Source organism: Podarcis gaigeae (assembly GCF_964106915.1).
Source record: "Podarcis gaigeae genome assembly, chromosome: 2".
Taxonomy (NCBI): Eukaryota; Metazoa; Chordata; class Lepidosauria; order Squamata; family Lacertidae; genus Podarcis; species Podarcis gaigeae.
In genome coordinates this window covers 84,631,708-84,644,334 of record NC_139679.1, presented here as the reverse complement: position 1 = coordinate 84,644,334, position 12,627 = coordinate 84,631,708, and the positions used below count along the sequence as shown (strand labels likewise).

Here is a 12,627-nt window from a genome sequence, read left to right as displayed (position 1 = left end):
TAAGCTCAGCTTATGTGCCACTGCCAGCTTTGCTTGGGCCCCTTGAGCGCTTCCCGAGCCGCTCCAGAACATCAAGGCGTCACATAACTTAGCACGCGCTTTTCGCCCGCGCGGTTTTGATCCGGCAACCTGCCCAGCTTTGGGCGACGGCCGTCCTGGTTGTCGTGCGTTAAAGGACTTTCTCCACAACAAGCTTGTGGTGGGTCTTTAGTCTTCCCTCAGTAGCACGGGAGGAGGAGCAGCAGACCGTACTCAGTGTGGCGGTCGCTTGCTCTATCATGGACTGCCCTGGGCCGGTTTTGCCCCCCCCCCCCCCAAATATGCCTTTGTTGCTGGTTAGGAATCACACCGTCTGTGCAGCACAGACCTCAGTATCTTTACACAGAAGTAAAGGCCGAGGGTCCCTGAGCAAGAAGGATTTGTGGGGTCGGGTGGAGATTGGACACTGGTTCACTTCAACCCACCTAACAAGGCTGGGAAAAGCAGCGTGTTTGATTTGCAACGTGAGCGCTTCCATTTAACAAAAGAGATTGTTTCCACAGTAAGAAAAGCAGTTCTTGTTTTTTAAAAATGGTGACCATAGACAGTAACAGCCTGTCTTGTTTGGCCGCCTGAGGCAAAATGTAAAGGTGCTGCACTGCACGCGTTCCACCCACCTACCCACCCCTTGCTGCCTCTGCTGAAGCTTCACTGGGGGTGCAAGGCTGTGGTTTTTGGGGTTCCAGTGAGATTTTGCAAGATAGCCCACAGAGGTCTCCTTAGATTCTGCCACCTGAGGCAGCTTTCTCAGTCTGGTTTATGGTTGGGTTGGCCCTGACAGTCAGCCTCAACAAAAATAACCACACTTATAAACTCCACTCACTTGTGGGATGTTCCCTCTGGAGGAAAGGGGTAGGGAAGCCATTTGTTTTGTGGATGCCTCCTGTGCCCCTTGAAAATCAGGTGGAAGATGGTGCAGGGTCTGTGGAGGGAACTGGTGAAAAATTATCCACCCGGAGTCTCCACTGAATTGTGTTTCCTTCCACAAATGGAAGAAGCATTTCTGGTTGCAGAAGAGCAACGCTAGATTTGACCCAAAATGTCATGCCTCTCCTTACCCCCTTTAAGCACCCCTACCTAGTTCAACTGATGACTGAGTTGCTAAAAGGTTGGGCAAGGGTTAAAGTTTGTTTAAGAATGACAGTGATTATTCGAGGTAATTACTAATAACTTCCTTAATTCTTATGTAACAAGAATAACCATGTACTTTAATTCATTACACTGATCATTAATTTCCCATTACACTTGACCTTCATACAGCTTGCATAAGCTCATCTGCAAATCTGGCCTTTTGCCTAAAGGGTTTGCTTATTTAAGGAAAGTGTTCATTTTAAGTGGCCAAAGCTGCTGAAATCAAAATAGTTGTTCTTATCCATCTTGTGCATTTCAAAGGTGCATACACCTAGGACTTTGAATTAGTAGCACAAAGAGCTTCCATGTGGGTGATTAGTGTGGAATTCTTCTGCCCCCCTTCAGATACCGTACTTTTTATGGAGCGTCCACACAACACCATCATCCAGCTATTGTCATTCTGTATTTTCCTGGTGACCCTTCTGCCTTTTGTTGAGACACTTTCAGGCTGTCACTATTTTTTTGTGTGTGAGAGAGAGATTTAATAACAGCATAAAACAAACTTTAATTGCATGACCTGAATTTGTCAGTATGTGATTACAATTACGATGACAATAAAGATATCATAATCGTAATCGTAATCACATACTGACAAATTCAGGTCATGCAATTAAAGTTGGTTTTATGCTGTTATGCAGCAAACCTGCTTCCCCACCCTCCCACCCCAAAAATTGGTTGTTTTTTAATAAGGTAAACAACAGGAATATGCACTGGAAATTGTGGGATAACAATTGTTTGATGCAGCCTTCTCACAAACAAATCAGAAAGAATGCTCAGTAAATAGTTAATATCACATAACCTCCCCACAAAATCTGTACAAGCAAAGCAGGATCAAATCTGGAAGTTATCTTAAAGTCTTTCCCCCCAGAAAAATGAAAATGTTTAAATACAGCAATGGTCTTAGTCACTACTCCATTTTTTCTAGTCTGAACTATTTATATAATGCATTATGCTGAAGCTTTTAATGTCAAAGTTTTTCAGACTTTTTTACATCAGCTGAATTCCGCCGCTGCCACTCACCCCCCCCCCCAAATTCCACATAATACTATGTGCACCTCTTTTGTTCTTGATGTACTGTTTTATTGGTATCCATGCTCTGATCCTATTGCAAATGATGCTTTGGTCCAGATATGCTGTGAAGCTGTATGAATTACATCCTTCCTGAAACCATCTAAATAAGCCAGCTGTAATAGAGATGTCATCTCTGAAAGAACAGCAGCTGCAAAAGATCATTGCTGGTGTATTTGCCAAGTGACAGGCTCTCTGACAATTAACGTAGTTGGGCTGTGCCACCTAATTAATCACATTCATGGAATGAGACAGTACTGCGCAGTTCCAAATTGCTAGCATTTTGTGCTAATATTAAACTTCTGAAAGGTCGGCAGGGTAAAAGGGGCCAAAGCAAATACACCCCCTCTCCTAACAGCACATATAATAAAGAACTCAGTGTGTACAACGGCAGTACAATGTGCTCAGCATTTGTAGAGAACTGTAAGAGTCAACAATGAGTTGCTGTAGCACATTTTGGACTGTGCTAATAGAAACATCCACGACCCCAAAAGTAATATTACATCTCTGCTCAGCAGTGGCAAGGAACATATTTGCAATACTGTATTTAGTTCAGTAAAGGTTCAGAGTTCAAGAAGGCTGCAGACAAACGGGGGAAATGATTCTGTGAGAAGCTGCAAGTGGCAGAATGGATCAACACAACAAAGTTGTCTGGGGAACAGCTGAAGCAACTGGGCATATTTATTTAAGGAGGAAAGAGGAGAAGATTAGATTGCTTGACAGTTGTCAAATATTTAAAGGGATGTCAAAAGGGAGAGGGAGAGCATTTGTGCCCCTCTGCAAAATGCCAAACAAAAAAAGGGAAAAAGGAGTGGGTTCATTTATGTACATTAGGAAACGTTAGGAACAAAGGGCAGCTCAGCGATGGAATGGATTGCCAGAAAGGTTGCAGAGACTTTTCCTTGAATACAGTCAAATGAAGCCACTGCCCCACCCCACCCTGTGTGGGGGTTTACTAATGGGTAAAAAGGCTTTCCTGTTAGACAATGTAAATTAAAAGTGATGCAAACTGATGCTGGATAGCTTGGATTTGTGTTGTTGATTTGTTTTTTGATACCTATTTTATATATTATAATTTCTCTATTGATTTGTGCATTTTGATCAATTGTTACATACTGCCATGAGAGCCTTTGGGTCAGAGGGCAAAATACAAATTTTAATAATAAAGAAATAATAGCAGGTCTTTCATTTTGTCAGGCTTGTACACAGGAACATAGGAAGCTCAAGTCCATCGGTTCATCTAGTTGAGTATTGATTGACAGGCAGCAGCTCTCCAGGGTTTCGGGCAGGCAGTCTCTCCCAGTCCTGCCTGGGGATTGAACTTGGGACCATCTGCATGCAAGGCAGGTGCTCTTAACACTGATCTACTCCCCTTGTAAATCATTAGCATTCTGTAATGGGCCCTGCAACAAAATGTTGCAGCATGTCCTTGCTTTCTAATTGATGCCCCCATTCAGGGAGCCATCTTATGTCCTCCCCCAGAGTACTATAAGCTATAAAGGGTTCAGGCAGGCAGGTTTCCTCTGCTGCCTAAGCAGTTTACCATTTTTCTTTTCCAGTTGACACTCAGCATTCTGTGGCTTCTGGAGACCACTAAGTCTGTATTTGACTGTTGGGGAAGGCGAAGATGTGTGCCCTCTTGTGGAGTGGGGATTGTTGTTTCAAAATGTTCAGCCGAACATGCTGTCCCCTCATTTTGGTTCTTGTTAGCATTCAGCCACCTAGTTTGCTGATAAAAACTAGGAGTACAGTCCCAGCACTTATGTTCATTCTTCTTGGCAGAACAGTCTTGAGATTTGTGTAGCATGTATACTTTTGATCCAATCTCCCTGCCTGTGTTCTTGCCACTTGGTACTGCAAGGCCAACTTGGGGCTGATTCTCCAAAATCCTCAGATGAATCTGTCTGCAGAGCAGATCATTTTCAGCTCTAGTATTCACAGCTTCCACCCCCACCTATCCATCTGTGTCTCTCTCTCACACCCCATCTCAGCTCAAAAAGATTTTAAGATCTTTCTGTTCTCTTGGTCTTTTGCATAGGTCATGGTCTGTGACAGATGAACACAGTTCAGTTGTGGAACTGCTCGTTTTGTGTCATTACGGTAGTTAGTGGTATGCTGTGAGCTCCTTGTGTTTGGAGACACAATTTCTCCTCAATAATTACTCTTCTGTTTCACAGTACAGAGAGTTTCCCCTTGGGGCATCGTTTCTGTTGTGAGGGTTATTGCATGTGATTCTTTCCCCAAGACACCAGAGTATGCTGTAATGGACAGAGGGCAAATACATTCCATTTATCTTGTCTCAAAGGGTTAGAACATCGACAAACTACCGTCACCTATTGCAGCAGCCATGCATCCTACATTACGGAAGATAATTCTGTATCTGGAAGAGTCCTCTATTTGTCCAGTCCAAGTCAAATTTGAATATAAAGTTCCATAAGAAGGGATAAAGGAGGCATTGCAATTGTCCATCGACTGTTAATCCATTCATTCAGACAAGAGAATGGCTACTGTCCTCCTGCAGCAACATCTTTCCATTTTATGATTTTTTTCTTTTTCTTAAAAAAAAAGAGACTCATATTTGTATATTGAAGATTATGAGCTCCAGCACTGGGGTGCACATTTACGTTGATTATTAGTTTTAAGTGAGGGTTGAATTCTGGGACTATTAGGGGAAAGCTGAAATGCAGAAAAGATGTGCATTCCCTTGATGAACTGAATCAGCCCTTCAACCCGAGTTTTTCTTTTCGAAACACTTTATTCAGAAACTATAAATTATGTAATTGCCCCAATGTGCTCATTTTGTTTGTAATTCAACAATTAGTGGAAAGTGACTGCTGAGGTACAGCCCTTTGAAGCTATTATTGGAAGATGTGAGATTATCTTACACTCCCGTGTGGTTTAGGATAATTATCACATTATTATAGTCATATTAGATTTCTTCAGACTTCACTGCTTCCCCCCCCCCCACTGCACCCAGCCTTTCTTAATTAGCTAGGTGGGATTTGGTTGCAGCTTACACAGGTCATTTAGATGCCTTGACCCCCCCCCCCCACTCCTTGCCAATGATCAGCTTACTGGCTGCTGTAGCTGAAGAGTGTAATAAGAGGATGAGATCAGAACCTGTGTGCCAGGTGTGATGTTATGGCTCACCTCTCGGTCCTCATCCCTTGGCTCTCAGGACTTGCCCTTCTGCCCTTGGCTCAGATGCATTTCATGTTCCCTTTGAGAACAATCGGTTAGCCTCTTTTCCTCGGATCTGTCGTTACTTAGCAATTCCAGATTTCATCTGAAGGATGGCGTTTAGAATAGGACCTCAGTAATGCAGTGCTTCCACAGTGCCCTTTCGTCTGAGCCCTATATCCTTAAGAACAGCAGAAGTGTCCTGCTGAATCAGGCCAGGGGCACATCTAGCCCAGCACTTTCCTCTCACCGTGACCAACCCAATGCACCTAAGACTTGACCATTGGCAGCCACGGCAAGACACAATGCACAGAGCTCTTCTCTTAGCGCCTAGCACTTTGGAGGGTCCACAGCCATGGCAAGGGCCTTTCATCACTCGAGTCAGCAGGTGGAGGATGGGTGGAGTGACCCATCCCTCTTCCGCCCACCCACCCAACCAACCACTCGCCTGGATAGAATTCCTTGTCGCCTAGGGTGACAAAGCAAGTTGCCAGTTACAAGGCTGGGCTTCAGGATCACAGTGCCCTTTTGACACAGCTCTGAAAGACACTGCAGCTCAGTTATATGAGTGCAGAAACAAGACTTGTGCAGCCAGACTAATTATTAATAGTGGGTTATGTTTGCTGTTTGAAGGCTATTTTTGTGACTGTGGAGGTGCAGGTGGTTTGTTTTTGTTTTTTTAATGACATTGAACATAAGCTTCCGTTCTAAAAAATGGATGTACCCACTCACTGGAGCCTATCCAGTTCAGTCACTTGATAGCCTGTAACAATATGAGCCTTCAGAATCCATTTTATCACAGTCAGTGCATTGTGCATACCAGCTAAGGGCCCTGGAAGGACTTCGCATTGACAATAATGTTTGGGGGGGGGGTTGTGCGTGTGCATGAGTGATGAAAGAGTTAACTGGCCCTGATTTCACAGACTGCCTTTGTAGCTGAAGCCATTAAGAGTGATGTGCCGAAAAGAGTGCTTTAGGACTGAATGCTATGTCCTCCAAATTCTCTCTGTGGTCCGTGAAGATCTCATGAAATAATTATTAGAGCAAAGTCATTCGAAAAGCGGAAGGGTTTAAAAAGGCTTAGCTCATCTTCTCCAGCCTGGTGCCCTCCTCCAGATGTTTTGGATTATAGCTCACAGTTATGCTGATTGAGACTGATGAGAGTTGTAGTTCAAAACCTCTCTAGATGAAGGCACTAGGTTGGAGAAAGCTGGCTTTGTTGAACCTGTCATTTCAGTGAGCCCAGATCCTTTCTGTCTTACTGCGTTCTAATTTGTTTGAGGCTGCCCAGAGTGGCTGGGGCAGCTCAGTCAAATTGGTGACATTATTATTATTATTATTATTATTATTATTATTATTATTATTCTGAAAGGACTGCTTGGCAGAGCTAGGTCTCAGCTGGACACCTTTACTAAGCTGTGGCGAAAGATCATTAGGAAAGGAATAAAAAACAAAACGGCAAATATCACGATGCCTTTATCCAAATGTATCTGCACTTAGAATACTGTGTGCACTTCTGGCTCCCATGCCTGGAAATGGTGCAGAAAAGAGCAGCCCAAATTATCGCAGGGTAGAGCAGCTTCTCTTCGAAAAAAGCTTGAAATGTTTGCCACCTTTAGGAAATAAGGCAAGTGATGGGAAACATGAGAGGTGCGTATGCAATCATTCATGGTGTGGAGGAAACAGATAGGGAGAAGTTTTTCTTCCTCATAATACTTGAACCCGGGGTCATCCAGTGAGGCTGAACAGTTGAAGCTTTGGAGCAGTCATGAGGAAATACATCTTCCCTCAGCACGTAGCTGAATTAGGGAATTTGCTGCTACAAGATGTAGTGTGAGAACCACCAGTTTGGATGGCTTCAAAGGGGGATTAAATAAATTCCTGGTGGATGATGCTACTAGGCATGAGGGCTCTCAAAGGCAGCATGCCTCTGAATACCAGTTGTGGCGAAACACAAGTGAGAGAGTGCTGCTGCACACATGCCCCAGTTTTGGGCTTCTCAGAGGACTCCAGTTGGCCATTGGGAACAGGGTGCTGAGATTCCTGCATTGCAGGGAGTTCAACTACATGACCCCTGTGGACCTTTCCAACTCAGTGACTCTAGATAGGCCACTGGTCTGATCAAAAGGGCTCTTCTTGTGTCCTTAAGCAGCTGGAAAATGTCTATATGTCAGGGCTTTGTTTGCTACCATGAAAATTCTCTTTAGGGATTTCCCCAAAGCTTCGGAGATAGTAGGTGGGTGGGCAGCTGCCATTTCCAATAAGCCAGGAATGGGGGAGTCACAGGTGATTAATTTGTACTTTTCTTGCCTAGGGCTGTAATTAATGGGTGATCACTGCCTGATTCGAAGCTCAGTTTAATTGGCCTAATCATATCCAACCAAATCCTAATTAATCTGTAATGTGCAATTTAAGAGGTATTTGTTTTCTAAATTACAATCCAGAAAAAGCTTGGAGGTTTGAAATGTACACTCTGTATGATATCAGTTACACCACGACTGGCTGGCTCAGCAAACTGATAATAAGCGATGGAATTTGGTATATCCGAAACATCAGCTCTTCTAACTCTGCCCAAGATGGAAAGTAACTTCTGCTTGCGTTTCATTGCGCCTTCTCTCCAAAATGAGGTTAACAACATTGCCTTTGTTCGTCTTTTCAGGTTTCCTTTATGGAAAGAAACACCTGCTCTGTTTATTTAGTTTTATTCTTAAATTAAACCCAACCCTTAAACTCAAATTAAAAGATACATTATGTAGCTTTTCTATGTCAGCTGTGATGATGATATTATTATTATTATTGTTGTTGTTGTTGTTGTTGTTGTTAGTATTATTATTAGGATTTGTTACTTACCCATCACCATAACCCAGTGTAGGTTGTAGTAACTAAAAATGCGGTATTGAAAACAGTTCACAACAAATTAAACACCATCAGAAGAATAGGGCAGGCCCTTAAAAAACTTTCTTACGTGTCAAAGCTCAGCGTAAAGAGGTGACTCCCAGATCCTTTATGTACCTTTAGGTTGCTATAGTCTTGTTTAATCCAGATGTTTCCAGTGAGATCACAGAGTAAGCAGCATGAGAATTATAGGGTCAATTGCTTTTGGATACTGCATGTATTCCAGTGAACTTATACTCTGGTTTTTATTACTAACCAAAAATGCTACCACAGAATAAATATGATGGAAAGGACATTGTGAAACTCATTTGGAATATAACTAGTACCAGATTTCCACCATTATTCATTTGAAATATTTGTACACTTTAATTTGCTTCTCTCTAAAGTGTAACACCCTGCTGAATAATCCAATTAATTATTGCAACAGTTTACTAAACCCAACAAAGAATTCACATTTATAAAAAAATCAGCAAGCATTTCAAAACATCTATCAATATCTATCATACGCTAACAGCACAATCAACAGAAATGAGTCTATTGAAATCAGTTGGGCTTGCTGACCCATTAAGATTCCATATGCAGATCAACCCCCACATTAAGGAAATGCTGAGTTCAGCAAATTGTAATGAAAGAATACTAGCATTCTTGTATGATTAAAGGTGAAGACAAATGCAATATTCCTGAAGCAGAGGGCCCAATCTGGGACACATAAACACACATACTTCTCTCTAGGGCTCAGATCTGAAAAAATGGTTTTGTGAGTTTGCAACAGATGCTGGCTGTACACAGCACTGATTAGTTAACAGTCAAAATGGAACTAAGAAACTTCCCTCCCCCCACATCACCAATCACGGGAGCAGTATTTCACTTTAAAAAATGTTCCACATTTAAAATAACAATATAATGAAAAAATATACACGCAGCCCCTTTGAACACAGATGCAGCGCCATTGAAACAACAAGCACGACGAGCGTCGCAACCCCAGAGTCGTCTGCAACTGGACCTAATGGTCAGGGGTCCCTTTACCTTTTTAAGCAGTAACACCACCAGGGCACCAGCTCAGGCAGATGGGAAAAGCCAGGGTGAAGGGGAAGACGCTGCTGATGCCCCCTGGAATCTGCCATCTGAGGCACCCACTTCACTCAACCTACTAGAAGGGCAGGCTGTGTGAGTGCTTGTGGGTGTCTGAGCAATAAAGCGAAACATTGACGGCACAACTTTGATATTGCTAGCGAAACAGATATAGACAACAACAATCCCTTCGCCCTTCTTCCTGTGCTCTCAAATTATTTTCATGAATCATGGCCCCTCATGCAGTTTCAAATTGTCAAACCGCCTTGAGCACCTCGGCAGAAAGGCAATACAGTGGTACCTCGGGTTAAGTACTTAATTCGTTCCGGAGGTCTGTTCTTAACCTGAAACTGTTCTTAACCTGAAGTACCACTTTAGCTAATGAGGCCTCCTGCTGCCGCCATGCTGCCGGAGCATGATTTCTGTTCTCATCCTGAAGCAAAGTTCTGAACCCAAGGTACTATTTCTGGGTTAGCGGAGTCTGTAACCTGAAGCGTATGTAACCTGAGGTACCACTGTACATAAATTCATTCATTCAGTCAATCAGTTTCCTGTACAAATATCAGTTCTGCATTAAAGAATTGCATGCACACTTTCGTGTGCTGGGAGCACACGTGTTTCTGTTGTGCCACACAGACCCACATTCGGAAGCCTCAGAGGAAAGCAGCAGCACCATGTCAAGATCTCCCACCCTTGGCATGCTGGACATGCTGCAGTATCACCAGCACATTGCGCATTGTCCTTTCCCATCCCGCTCAGTGGTGTGCATTGGATGTTGGCAGAGAGAGACACAACGTGGTAAGGTCATAGCTCTGCCTAAAGATGATGGGGGCATGCATGGACAAAGTCAATCCACAGCTGTCAGTTTTGACAGGAGCCCTGTGTTGAATGAAGCATGTCATTCCATGCTGGGAAACAGCCCTATGGGGCCATGGCTCAGCGACAGAGTATCTGCTTTGCATGCAGAAGGTTGCAAATTCAATCCCCACCTAGCATCTCCAGGTAGAGCAGCAAATGTCCCCTGTCTGAAATCTTGCAGAGTTGCGGCCAGTGAGTGTAGACAATACTGGGCTAGAACTAAGGGTCTAAGGCTGTTTCCTATACAGTGGTACCTTGGGTTAAGTACTTAATTCGTTCCGGAGGTCCGTTCTTAACTTGAAACTGTTCTTAACCTGAAGCACCACTTTAGCTAATGGGGCCTCCTGCTGCCGCCGCACCGCTGAAGCACAATTTCTGTTCTCATCCTGAAGCAAAGTTCTTAACCTGAAGCACTATTTCTGGGTTAGCAGAGTCTGTAACCTGAAGTGTATGTAACACGAGGTACCACTGCATTCCTATGGTTGAGCTTATTTCAACAGTGAGCTGGACTCCAGTCCTTCAGTCACCAATAGCCCAGAGTTTTTGAAGGGATTTGCTCATCCACGACTGCACAACCTAAATCAGCAACAAATTAGCATTGCATCCACCTCTTGCGTAAGCCAGGAAACAAATACGGGCCAAGGAAATGTGGGTTCTCTCCACACATTTGTTTGCGTTTGGCCTTTGGACCTCAATGCCATCGGATCGGAATTGCCTGAATGCAGATCCTCCTGGGAACTGATGAAAGCACCGAGGGAAATGCCAAGAGGACAGAATGAATGCTGTCACCATTTGTCCAAGAATGACATTTTCTTGTGCACTTCATTTGTTTGATTTATCCCTTCTCCGCTGCTCTTCCTGCTCCAGGCTTTCTTCCGCTTTCTATTATTAGTGCAGCGTTGTTTGTGTTATATAACCAGGCAGATCGTCCTGACTTGCATATAGTCATTTTCTGCAAATATCTTGACATGCACCAAACGGAGCTAGAATGCTAAATAAAGAGGACTTCATAAATCACTCTGAGTAACAATAGAGCTCTACTCATAAAGTCAGCATTGGAACAGGAGCAGTAATAGATATTCAATTGATCACGTTCACGCACAAAGGATACAGGGGGCACTGTGTAGTGGTTAGTGCAAGGGGGTGTTTGTTTGTTTGTTTGTTTGTTGACTGACTTATTTAAAAAAAAAAAACAGCCACCTCTGCTAGCTAGCAAAGGGCAAGCCAGTGCATTTATCCATAAGATAACACCGATCCACTTTGATGGGCAATGGTGCTAAGGGTTGCGTCAATATCACTTTGTGACTGATGCACACGCTCCCGTCTTGAGATGCAGGCTGATATCACCCTGCAGGAAAGCACGGCATGCCACATCTTCTACTAATCAAGATTATTGATTAACTTTCAGGGATTTCATAAACATGCATTTAAGCCAGAGAATTATGCATGGGCATATAACATTGCCTGATGTCTCTGTCACCTGTGACATAAGCAATTATGTTGAAAGCAAGGATAGATAAATCACAATATTATTGGTTCATGTCACTTTTGCATGTATTTCCTGACAAGTCCATTCCATCCTGATTCCACATTTATTAATTTTAACACGCAGTTTCTGATGGTTAGGTCACTAAGATACTATTCTTGCCTTACAGAAAACATCCCCATATAGACTCAGTTGTCCTTTCCCCTAAATTCAGGTTTATCAACCCCAGAACTTGCAGTTCCTATTCCTCTTTCAATCAGCCTGAATTCTCAAAAGTATTTCAGAATGCCTTGTGAACCCCAGGGTGAGCAATCCCAGGACTTATATGAACCATATTCTAGTGGGAAGAAATAGGGGGCTGTTAGTCACTGTTATGCTAGAAAGGAGCCAGAACAATAAATTCTACATCCATTAAGCCTGTCCTGCATCCAGATCTTATTCCTTTTGATTCCCACCAAGACCTTCTTACTGCTCCCATTTAATGACCCCAGCCAACTTTTCTTGCTTTCATTCATTTATTCAGATGATTTATACGCCACCCTTTGCACAAGTGGTAGGTGGCTTAGGCAACCAGATGAAAAGCCATGAAACAGCACAACCCTTTAAAAACATCTGAACAAGAAATCACAAAAAACCCAAATCCTAATAGCCACGAGGTCTTTTTGTTTGACAGCTCCACCTCTCTCTAGTGAAACTGGGATTGTTTGAACTGCACATCCTTACCTGCGCAGTTTGCATTTCATCCATCTTCCCTGCAGAATTTAGAAGCTACTGTTTTACAGGATCCCAGCCAATAAAACTCAGGACAGAAAGACGGCTGATGCCAACTGTGTGACAGAGCCAGCCTCTTACTATTCCCAGACTTACTATTGTCCAGCCAGGGTAGTGATCTAGGTGAA

At 43.3% G+C, this 12,627-nt stretch overlaps 1 long non-coding RNA gene across 1 annotated transcript in view; it reads left to right on the top strand.

Moving 5' to 3' along the window:
- LOC310839046 overlaps positions 1–12,627 on the top strand; it is a 202,654-nt gene that overhangs the window by 42,726 nt on the left and 147,301 nt on the right. The gene's annotated exons all lie outside the window — the stretch shown is intronic.